Below are 13,279 nucleotides of genomic sequence, written 5' to 3' on the forward strand. Positions count from 1 at the left end.
CAGACATGCTTATCAAATTACACATTTATAACTGGATATGTTACATGTCATCGCGATTGTCATTGCACTGTATGCTGTCACAGTTTTAAAGGAAGGTTGAAGATGTGTCGATTATCACAACACACTGCAAAATATAACATATGATATGAGGCAAAACGCCTATCTATTGCAATCTAATGTAAAGATGGTACATCGGATATTCACGAGAAATGGGGAATGGTAGAGGCAACAATGAAATCATGACTGCCGTGATAGGTGTGTTAAATTTCATTGGCTTCGGTGAGTGTGAGTGAGTTGGATTTTACGCTGCTTTTAGCAATATTCCAGCAAAATCACGTCTGGGGACACGAGCGAACGCTTTAACCACTATTCTACTCCATCGCCCCATTGGTTTAAGAGGAAATGCTAGACATGTTGAAAGGTTAACGATGGACGGAAGGGCAGACTTCGGACTAAACGCCATGACGTAAGGTCAGTTGACAGTTGAGCTACAGGCATGAAATATGCATATCAGATGTAGATATTTACAAAACACAAACCCCAAAAAGCATTACACGACTATTTTCCTAATATGTAAGTATGTCATCCCATTATTGCCAAAAAGAAGGCAAGTCAACAACGCATAATTTACATTTACATCTGAAATGATAAACCACATATATACGAGAAAACCTTTTTCCTAAACATAGGATCTATCCAACCTCAACTATCTCTTATAAACAGAATACTGACGCCAGTTTACGATTCCGACCATATCAAAAGCAGGTTTACACGAATTACTATGAAATGGTGACTGTAACTGATGTTTGTAAAAAGGTGGCATTGGTCATAAACACACTAAGGCAAGTCAATCAATCACACAGGTCGGCAATGATACTTTAGGAAAGTTCCACAGAGGCCTTGCAATTGAATGTTGTAATTGTATGTCATGTGACCATCATGGAAAGGGCATAGTAGGTTGTACCTCAAAAGCTGTGAAATTAATTCAAGACATATAATCAAATAAAATTAATTAATCATCATCATGTGTCCATAATCCGGTTGATAATTTTGTGGATGAGCTTTTGAAAAATACTGATTCTTATGTACCTCTCGTTGCCATTGTGCAACTGAATAACTGTCTCTCAGGGTTTCATATGAGACATTGCAACCAAACGGACGTGTGAACAACATGAAAAATAGATGTTATTTGTTTCCGAATGCGGATAATTACGTATTTTAATTGAAATCCACTGATAGTACTGGTCAGATCAAATTGCCATAAATATTTTCTTGTAAATGCTTTTTATTTCGAGAAATAGTAAAAGAAGAAGCTGAAAAAGTCTTTAAGATAATGAAACTCCACTGCATGTCTTTCAAGTGGCGTCGATGTAAAAGAATTGTCTTTATAAGATATGGAATTTATATCTGTTGGGTTGTATAGCATTACCTGTTTGTGCATGGGCGTCAGCGCCTATAAGTCGTAAGATTATATTGTTGCTTGAGGACAAGAGAAGCCGATATTATGTGAACAAATGATGCTTACAGTCAACGCAATTTTCGTTGGCCATATTATTTTATTCGCATCAAACATGTACAACTTGTAGTTACGCCTGTTGGACATAACTGTAGTGAAATGTTTGGATTGTATGTAGCCATCTTCATGTGTTAAGCTCATTGTCATTGAAGTATGCTTTACATACATATTGATCTTGGCTAATTCTTCTTAATTTGAAAATATACTCATGCCAATAATGGTTGTCACCCCCCTCCCAAAACCCCAACCCCACACCTACACCCCACAGCCCCTCTCCAATAAAAAAAATTGAAGGGGGTGACAACCATTATTGGCATGGGTATACATGTTCAAATAAGCATAATGTCTGCATAATTTCTGAATACACAATTGTGTTTTACAACAGACTAAGAGTTAATGGATGAACTATGCTTAAAGCCATATATAGACCAGTCTACAATCGAGCCTGGTTCAGGCAACCCAGTAATCCAGAAAAAAACCCCGACTAGCTCGCGACTAACATGAGGCTCAGAGACAAATGCGTTATTACATAACTAAATTGCTATGTGTTTTCCTGGGCATGGTTTAACACCCTTACTAATGAAATAACACTTTACAAAATGATATCTTGCAAGTTTAATCGGATATTATGGTTTTAAAGGTATTATGATAAAGATAATGTGTTAATTATCCCGTTCATCTATACTAGCTGGAGATAATAATGGCAAAGATAATCAAAATCAAAATCTCATGACTGAATATTTGCTTCCATAACTAATTCTTTTCATTACATGCTTTCTACCTATAATGTTTGTCTAGAACACTGCAAGGTTCGTCACATGAATGAAGTAACTCCCAATCAATGAGCTGTGTCCAAACCGAGGTTCCCTTTTCACTGCATGTGGTCCTACTTAGGCAAGGGCAAAGTGTTTGAATGGTCATCATGGGCCTCGATGAGTCACTTATAACCCATCCAAGAAGCATTGGTGGATCTGGCACTTCTTTGTTTCCACTTCTCTTATCTAGTGAAAGCGAGTGAAAAGGTCACGATATCACGTTTTCTTCCTGTGTTGAGGGTTGGTTACCACAAACACCGGTAGACAAGTTGGATAGGTGAAACACGTTTGGCTAAAGCATATCTGGCTAAAGCACGTGGTGAGGTAACGGCCGTCCTTGGCCAACTAATGATGCTTTTGGAATTGTTTATAGTTGTTTTTGTTTAGTTTGTTAGCTAGAAAAGCGAACCGCCCCACGTCGGGACATTAAGTACTGCCTCATGGCTTCAAGTTACTTTCATCGTACAATTTGAAATAGAGTGCTGGGGTATATTCTAACATGGATTGCAAAGGAACATTAGTTGTTCGCGTTGTAAAATGTATAAGTGACAATGTTTATATGACCGAGCACTACCATTTACCTTGCAACAGAAGTCAAAGTTTTGAAAATTGATTATGAAGACAAGCAGATGATGGAAACATGTTTTGTGAGGTGATGGTATCAGGTTATGTTGGCAAAAATGTTAACACATTTGTTAACACCATAGTCACACTGCAGAAATATACGAACATTTGTAGACCCGAGGCGTCGAACCAGGATCATCTCCATGGCATTTGGAGGGTTATGAGTAAACAGACAGAAACAAGAATAATCAGAAATATATCCAGCTTTATCAACCAACATTTACTCCATCCTTTTACATGAACATATTAAAGAGACAAATACCATCCATCTAATGATACCACTGATTTGGATGACTAGTGTGCCCTCCTGCAGAAACACCTGGAACTGCTTGGAGTGGGAACATGGTCCTGTTTTACAAAGCAATCGTAGTTCAGCTATGGTTGTAAGCCTATAATAATAGGAGTTACGATAATTATAACGCTACGATCGCTGTGTGGGACGATGCCATGGACTCTACGTTTGAAAAAGTCAGCTGAAGGTGACGGCAATATGTTTTATGGATGGCGACTTCATTACACGTTTCTTTATAGATCCGTACACTACTTTCAAGCAAGAGCCGAGGATGACAGCACAGAATTGTACAAATCTCAAAAGGATTAACATCAGCAACATAAGGGCAAGAACGACAGTGATTAACAAGACCAAAGGCTACCGGTTGATTGAATATAGTGACAAGACAAAGAACCAAAATGACAGGGTACAAATAAACAATGCCGACAGGATCAATTATGGATGATGTCCGGAGAGTTGCAATCTGGATGAGACATCCTTGATCCCTGTTGATCGATGTTGTTTGTCAGCGTAACTGAATTACCAGTCTGATTTAGTGATATATGTCTTATGTTTTTTTTACACTGCCGCTGTCGCAAGTTGTTTTGTAGACAACGTCTTTAGGCTATTGTTGTTATTAATTGTCATTGGGTTTAAGTAAGGTTTTAAGATGTCAAGAGCTGGTGAATGGTATCTCAATGCCGGCTTCCTGCTTCAGGAGGCGGTTTATGTGGCGGGAAGTCTTACCTGTGTACCGGTGGCAGATTCGGATTAGTGCTGGTTTAGATTGGTTGATCGCAGCTACAGATGTTGGATGGGGATGGTTGTGGGGATAGGGGAGGAGATGCTTTGTTGATGATTTTATTGACTGGATGTGGTGGATAACTGTGCAATGACATAACGGAGGTGGTGAATTGCTCCTACAGGGCTGGTGGAGGAGATGTTGATAACTGGTCTGGTAATAGTGTTTGTGGTTTTCATGTTTTTTTGTTGGTTAGAGTGTAATTGAATGTATTGGTCAGAGTAAGTTTGCTTTCTGTAGTCAGGAGTTTGGACGTCTAGGAAGGGATGATGACCATTTCCTGTAAGGTACAATGCTGGACACGAGGGTGCGGAAGGTTGAGGCTTTCCTGTACAAGCGGATGTGTGAGATAGGCGAGGTACTGTGGACTTGCTGTTCAAAGGATGTCATGTAGCCAGAGGACGTCGCTTGAGCAGGCAATTGATTTGCGCATAGTTGTCAGTTCGACCCTATAGATGGCAATAAGAGACAGACAGACAGACATACATACATCCTTTATTAGACAAAGCCATAATTGGCATCTGGTCATAGCACAGAGTCGTTGGTTATATTATTAGTGATTTGTGATGGACAGTCAAGATAAGCGTTAGAGACGACTACTTGCCGAGGATTTAAATTACCCATTATTATGACCGTTGTCCTTCCTTCCTCGGTTACTCTAATAATCAATTGGGATTGCAATGTTTAAAAATCAATATGGATGATGGCGAATCGTATACCATTAAAATATTCTATAGAGGACATAAACGTGTCGGATTTCTTTCAACTTTGCCTTTTTACGACCAGTGGAATCTGTTTGGGCATTTATCTATGGCTTAGGCCATCTACACTGAACCATAAAAGAAATGTCACACCGATAGCGGTTTCTTAAAGCACACACTTTAATTCACTCTAATTAACAATCAAAACGGAGGATTGAGTTCAAACTTGACAATTAGGGTTAACACAATTTTGGGAATCACATGTAGAGTTAACACAAACAAAATCACCAAAAATGATACCATTATGATACCCGAAAGTCAGTATCGCGTGTGGCCTCCATGGGCATCGATGAAAGCGTTGCATCGTCTGTACATGGAATGAATTAGCCGGTTGATGAAGGCCATAAGCACTTGGGTCCATACTCTGTGAAATGCCTGATCGAGTCCGGCCGCAGTTGTCGGCCTTGGTTTGAGGTCATTCAGTCATCTTTGAATCTCTCGTTCCAAAGGTGTTCTATTGGACTCAAATCCGGAGTGCAGGCTATGCTAGGGTTTGGATGCCGCATTGTCTTAGGAAGTCTAATGTTGCTCTGGCAGTGTGGGCACGAGCGTTGTCTTGCTGGAAGATGTGATTTCTGTAGCGTCCAAAATGTGGTACAACGTGGGGTCGTATGATTTGGTCAATATAGCGAGCATCTGTCACGTCATTTCCTCATCCTAGACCGAGATTCTGGAACACCACGGTGACAGCTATCTGGTTCAGATTGCACCCCACACCATGATGCTTGGACCACCCCAGCAGTCTCTTTCAACAATACACTCAATGGAAAACAGTTCCCCGCGCCTTCACCATACTCTCACTCTGCCATCGACTGTCGAAACACAATATCGGCTTTCATGAGAAAAAAGCACAGTTCTCAATTGTCGATAACGCCAATTTCGGTGCTGAGTTGCCCATTGCAGTCGGTTTTAGAGGTGATGAGCGGTGAGGACAGGACTACGATATGGTCTGTGACAGCAGAGGTTTCTTCCGCGCAAACGTCGACGCACTGTATCGGCACTGATGGGTCTGTTGTGAGTCCCAATGGTCTGGCGTGCTGTTTCCGTCGCTCTGGGGAAGCGAGCCTGCAGATGTTTGCGCACAATCTGTCGGTCTTGACGTTGTGATGTTACTGAAAGTCGCCCACTGCGGGGACGGTCTTGTCTGCTGTTAGTGACCTGATGCCACTCCTGCAGTCGGTAGATTTTCCTATCATAAACATTATAATGATTGGCTACCCTCCTTGCAGTCTGGCCAACTTGCAATCGTCCTCTGACTTGGTTCTTCTGATCTCTTGTAAGTCGTGCCATCGCGATTGTATCAAAACAAAAATGATTTCAGGCGAGTTTGGGACTCGCTTTCACTGGTACGGTTGTCACGGTATGCACGTGCATTTTCATTTTCACGAATGTCATACGGAACCTTTTACCACGTCTGCCTTTTTAGGTCCGTTTGGTCGATATGCTCTTTCATCAGAAAACACACTGATGTTAGTAATAACTGTCAATTTGGATTGAAAAACATGTTAACAAAAGGATATAATCATTATAAAAAACACCACTTTGTAAGAATAAAATGGTGTGTTGCATTGGTTTTGAAAGGCGACGTTTCTTTTGTTGTTCAGTATATATTTCAAAGTGGGTAAAGTCAGTACCCAATGTTAATCTTAAGAATTCACAAACTGAAAAAAGAGGCAGAATTGTATGGTGTACGGTGAATGTGGCAGTTATCCCCTGTATATAAATGCTCATATTCCATGTATAAAATTCTGGTTTAAGATATTGTGTATGCAAGAACATAGATTACCCAAACAGGCTTATAACGTGCTTGTTCATTTGGACAACATTGGTTAAGAGACGTGGGCATCTTATGTAAGAAATCTTCTGTTTGCACATGGTTAAGGTTTTGTATGGGTAAGTCAGTCAGTTGGTGATGCAAGTTTGTTATTAATTCAGTTTCGAGAAAGAAGTCTTAATATGTTTAATCGAGAATGGCATTCAGTAATAGATAATAGTTCACTGTATGACTGTTATAGAATATGCAAATCGCTACTCCAGCCGGAGAAATATCTGTCGTTTTTAACATCAAAGAAATTAAGATATCCATTTATACGTGTTAGGTTAGGTTTGATCAACACAATGGTAAACGAAGGAAGAATGATGCAAGAGTGCCCTCTGTGTAATATAGATGTGGAAAATGAAATCCATTGTTTACTTGTATGTCCTTTTCATAAAGATTTGCGTACGACATATATAGCTGAATATTATTATCGATGTAAGCCACCTACATTAGCTTTTAAAGTACTTCTGTCATCAACTGACAAGCATGTAATAATAAAGCTGTCGTACTATATCAATTATGCTCTTATTAAACGTAACAACCTGATAAACGGTTTTGTAGACCCATCGTATTTCACTACTTGTACATACTTTACTGCCTGTATCATGATTTGCTGTTTAGATCACTAATTACTACTTATTGCACCATATGTATAATATATATGTATAACTCCAGTGTATATGGGCCGGAGGCCTTTTGTACAATAAACACCTTTTGACTTTGATTTTGACAGAATTGGAATTCTGTCGTGTCCTCCATAGTTTGGCTGTACTGCATGATAATTTGGATGTCGTTTCCCCTGACAAGGTATCACGTAACATATCCGCTATATGTAAGCACTACTTCACTAACTATGTGTTCAAAGATCAGTTGGTTTGTTGTTTAACGCCGCACTCGGCAATAATCCAGCTGTATGGCTTCGGTCTGTAAATAATCGAGTCTAGACCAGACAATCCAGTAACCAACACCATGAGCATCGTTCTACTCAGTTGGTATACGATGACATGTGCCACCCTAGTCAGCGAGCCTGACCACCCAATACCGTTAGTCGCCTGTTACGACAAGCATTGGTTACTGAAGACCAATTCTCACCCGGATCTTCACGGGTCTGTGATTAAGGAACAAAGGTTACATCAATATAATGCTGCATTTAAGGCCAATATATTAACTGGGTAAAAACTCTCCCAAACCATTCATCATAGCAATCAACTTTTGGTTTGACTTTAGAACTGACGCAGTACTGGATTTCAGTGCTCCATACACATTTATAGAAAGAAAAACATAAATAGGACGGGATCCAGCAAATGTACCATCAAATCCAATGAAGACCTTTATATCGGTACAGAAAGTGGAATTAGTACAATGTGGAATCTCAAAATTTCAGACTCGAAATGTGTTCTGTTCCTAAAAGTTCAGTTCTGACAAACGATTTGATTTACATATTAAGTATTCCCAACTGAAACAAACTTCATCACATGAGGATTTGTCACTGGACATGGTAACCGCAGCTGCAGTTGGGGGCGACTAAAGGGATCCCGTGGTCAGTCTCGGTGATCTAGGTGATGCATATTATCGCATTTTACTTGAGTCTTATCGCACTTTAACTGACACGTTACAGGGGAAAACTACGTTCTAGTTGCTTGACGTTCAGAAACCGTTATAGACTCATGTTACTCGACGGAAAAGGTATTGGTGTTGAAATGGGAAAGAACGTGATCATGGCGTTCATCTGAGAATTTAACCAGATATTCCCCCTAGTCATTAATAGAGCGACTGCCATCGCCTATGAATTCAAATTGAAACGATCTTATAACACTGGAAGATCGATTACACTTACATTTGCACACTGGGACTGATCTGTTATTTACGGTTTTACTTTGGACTGAAGTTTGAAGTTTCAGGTCCACAAACCGTGGCACTCAGTACCGGGTAACTCAGGGGATCATAGGTGTGCACATCCCTGAGCTTACCAAAGCTTATAGAATATCAGTTTACTTTAAACATCAATGACGTGTGGTCCTACTGGATGTTTTTAGCGTCTACAACGTCCACACATACCTTAGAATCCCAGAGTTAGGTTTAAGCATGTTTATTTGAAGTTCTGTCTGTGCTGCAGGTGTCTCTGACTTCTTATATTTATAAATTAGATAATATTTCACGGCTATCTTTGAGCAATCAAATATCTTGACAAGCCGCTGTGATTAGGTTTCAATACTGCTGACTGTATCAAACAAAGAAACATTTAATCGAACATGTTCTCATTCTCTGTCACCATAACAGAGCTCAATGCACCAAGATACTGATGTTGCTAGATGTTTGCGATAGGGTTTTTATATATGCTACATTATCGGTGGCATGTGGTTGTCATGCTGGCAAAGATCACTTCATCTGAAACGAAAACACTAGCAGGCTACTCGTACTTTTAAACGTCAGTCCTGAAGTTCTTTACCATTTACACGAAGCACAGATTTGCCCGAGTTAACCAATCGTTGTCCACGATCGTTTCCTCAGGGTGGCTAGTGAAGCTTAACCTTTGGGCAATGGGTTTCACAGGGATATTAACATTACTTTAAACTAGTTTGATTACCATTACTTTGAGATCTAAATAGGCCCTACGCATGGTTTGCAAATGTTTTGGCCAAACTCATTTGCACACAATATTTCTTCAGACAGGTCAGGTAGTAAAAGATCTCCGTACAGAGACAGAACGTTTTGAAATATATCTAAAGGGGTGATTGTTGAACCCGTTGAACCAATCCCAGCGCCAGTTAATATTAGTTTATGTACAGCGACAAGAAATCCTGATGTGCGTTTTTCATATCAACGCTTTTATCGAAATTGCAATGGTGACTGTGTCAAAGGCTGAAGAACCATATTCCAAAAATGTCAACTTTTCATTACCAAGGAGACTTACGAAAAAAGTAATGATGGTTACATTGATTTTATACAATGATTTAGGTCAGAAACTTTTGTGAGAACTTCATTGACTAATAAAATCCATCCGTCTTTGAAGTGACGGGAAGCCGGGGTGTTCATGGTATGTAACTGTCCCTGAGCATGGAAAATTGAATCTGCAAATTTAACTTCTTTGAGAGGCATTTTAGAAGTTGTATAGATGAAGGAAAACCAAGTTCTATGGATAGTCAAATTTGTTTATTGCAATGAGTGCGACGTTCCGGTGTAGGTACTAACACCGTTATCAAGCAAGTGATACAAAGAGATGTAACATGGAGAATATATACATAGCTGCATAGTGTGTATATACAATTGACTATCCATAGAACTTGGTTTTCCTTCTGCAAATTTAAGTTCATAAAGAGAACAAAATGATTAAATTTAAAAGGCGACTTTTCTGATTTGGTGTAAAATGATGTTACATTTTACGTCGTGAAAAAACGACGGGCTTTGTCAGTATATGTTCATTGATTGAATTCGTTGGTAAAATAACAGAATACCATGGGCATAGAAACAACGATGCAAGAACTAACAATACACTTGCAAACAGGAAGCAAATCAATAATTGGGTGAACCACAAAATCCCTTCACTGAAACAGAAAAAGACAAATGCTTTATTTGTATGACGTTTGATTGATAATGTTATCACTATTTTTGTTCTGTAGCTTGTGAAACTCTCACGAATGCTTCTTATCTAATGCCAATCGTCCATGGTGATCCCCCAACCTTCACACGATTCACATATTGTTCTATTTAATGTTTAATGTCCGTGTATATCAAAATGAGTGAGTGAGTGAGTTAATATTTATCGTCACATCGGCAATATTTCAGCATATCGTGACGAGAATAATTAATAATTATATTATAGATCAATAAAATTAGAAAACAAAAGCCTGTTGACGAAAAACAGTAAAACTACTAGTGTATCACATGTATCAATTTAAAACTAGTAATTAAATCTAAAACATTTTAACTAGAAATGACAAGAAAATGTAAAAATCTAAAAACAGGCTATATAGATTGCCAACAACTGAAGGTAGATCACCATACTTGGGACCATGGGGACTTACAGTACATTTGCTTCACTGCATGGACCCTAGCTGGATTTGCCAGCCTTATGGTCCCAGCCGTTAGCAACTTAGACAAATCTAGCGATACATTTAAAAAGACTCATATTCTACGATTAAAAATAGTGGAGAGTTTTAATTTACTTTGAATGTTTGTGGATTTACGTACCCTCTCAGAAGGATCAAAATTTTACAGTACTTTAACCCCCCTTGAGGATTCAGCCACCAACAACCTGAGTTACTAATTTAAACTTACAATCATAAAATATTTATCTATTTACAAATATATAATTCTATTCTACTCGCTGTGTTTATATAACGGTTTTATTTAGTGATTGTATTGTTGTGAAGGAGACGATAATATTAATATATTGTCTCGAACACATGACATTAAACTATTCGCTGGAAATTGATAAACACGTCATTATGACAAAGTCAGAATCGCAGAGTAGGCTCTGCTTTTAGCATATATTTCTTATGTGGCAACATGTCGCTTCCATCTAAAATACATTTACCTTTTTCATTTATTCCTACTGAGAAAGGAACTGAATGACCAGACGGACGTACGTACAGACAAGCTATTCTTGTAGCGAATCGGTGTTACAGCATTTAATTCTGTTTTACGTCTGCGTAGAGCTTACCCTAGCTTACTGCGGCTTATCCAGACTTATCGTTGTCGTCTCTCGGTGGTTGGTGATTACTCATCTTCATTTTAAGTAACATGGTTTTGAAAGTGCATATAGCGTCTGTTCATTACGTAAGTTCAACGGATTGCTTCTGGGCTTTATTATGAAGCTTGTTCTCTCCGTGTCATCCGGTAATAACAGTCCTTGGTAACTGTTGAATATTCTTCTTTGAGTGGCATGTAGAAGCTGGTATGATGAACAGGAACGATTTTTTATGGATAGACAACTTCTTTACTTTACTTTCATTGAATAATCACAGTTTAAAACTGCATGATCAATTTCGGAAGTCATTTTTTCTTGTATTTGCCGCAAATCATGATTGTTGTATTGACCTTGAAGTATCATGTACGGGAATGTGGGGATTACCTCAAGAGTTCAGATGTGACCATGTCGTAACACGTTAAGTAGTGAGCATGTTGTTACACGTTCAGATGCGACAATATCGTCATATGTTAGGAAGCTGAAGTGAGGACGTAGTTACACGTTAAGTAGTGAGCATATAGTTACACATTTAGGAGTGAACATATCTTTACATATTAAGAAGATTACATGTCACAATCGAGACTGATTTTCTGAACACACAATGCTTTTAAGAAAGTGGTAAAATGTAACCAATCTATTTGAGATTAAACATTCTGGTACTTTTATGGTTGAGTCCCAACCGGATAGATCAAACCGCCAGGAATGGGGCACACAAAGTTATAAAATTTGTACTTTACAGAGAAAGTTGTTATTCTCTTGCTTTTGCGGTTTATATCTATGAGGGTGTCTGACGACGTGGATAGTGACAAGCAGTTAATCTCAGGATCGGCTGTACACAATGGATGATCGTACTCAGTAATATATATATACGACAGACTCCGTCTTATTAAGATCGCAACCCGGCGGCGGGCTGAAATCAGTAGCACATGTTTCATCTAACCTCGAAGCGACGATTGTTCTGCACACGTTAACCGGCTGATGCTCAGTGTTGTACTGACCCGATTTCACCAGTGCCTTCAGAACGACGTGAAGATTATTGACTGTGCCATTAAACCCCATTCGCTAGTCAAACAATTCTATTATTTTAAAGGTCGCATTGCTTCTTTGAATTTATGCCTGTTATTACCCCTTTAGTTATTAATTATTGATTTCTATTTTATTTTTATTTTTTTGCGATGGTCTTATCTGACAAATAAGAATCGCAATTTAAGTATTTCATACTTAATAAGAAGTGCGACAGATAATTTCTGAATTATAAATGAGTCAAAAATGCCCGTTTGTTCTGTCCCAGTTTGCAAAACGCTTCAAAATGTCATTGAAGAAGAATTACGAAAAGAGGTTTTGTTCTGTTTCCATTTATCAACATTCTATCAGAAATTTTAAACTATATTTTTATTTCAGGAACGTCTCGTCCATCTGCCCATTAAAGAACAACCTTGAACGAGTACCCTGTGTGGCATTGGGCAAATGTCAAATACGACACATCCTGACCTACCATGACACAGCGCGCCGAGAGCCTCCTTTGCTATTTGTACATTACTTAACGTGAATCCTTTGGTGACATTCACTCTCAATAGACAAGGGGAAAGCCAGTGTAAGTATTGTGATGTCCCGTGAACGAAATGACCAGTGCTATTTCAGCGTAAGTTTAACAAGTGCAGTGATGTTGGAGTGAGTGACATTTACACGTGAACGCTATTACGTTCAGTCCCACTGACACAGTTCAATTAAAGGAGAAGAAGGGTATATTATCAGCTGCCGACCTCTGCAGAATGTGTAACGTCAAATTGACAAATACCTAAATATTTGTATTAATCACATCATTTACATATGGATGCACAATCACATCAATGCTCTCCGAATAAAGGTGAATTTGTTATAACTCACAGATACTCTTGGCTGCCGTATGTATTAGCAAAATACGAATTCAATGACCACGAAATTCTGGAAAAGTATGCGGGTCTGAATTAATCTAGATGTA

The sequence above is a fragment of the Haliotis rubra genome, unplaced genomic scaffold (assembly GCF_003918875.1).
Source record: "Haliotis rubra isolate DU_JTF1 unplaced genomic scaffold, ASM391887v1 Scf2, whole genome shotgun sequence".
NCBI classification, from domain to species: Eukaryota; Metazoa; Mollusca; class Gastropoda; order Lepetellida; family Haliotidae; genus Haliotis; species Haliotis rubra.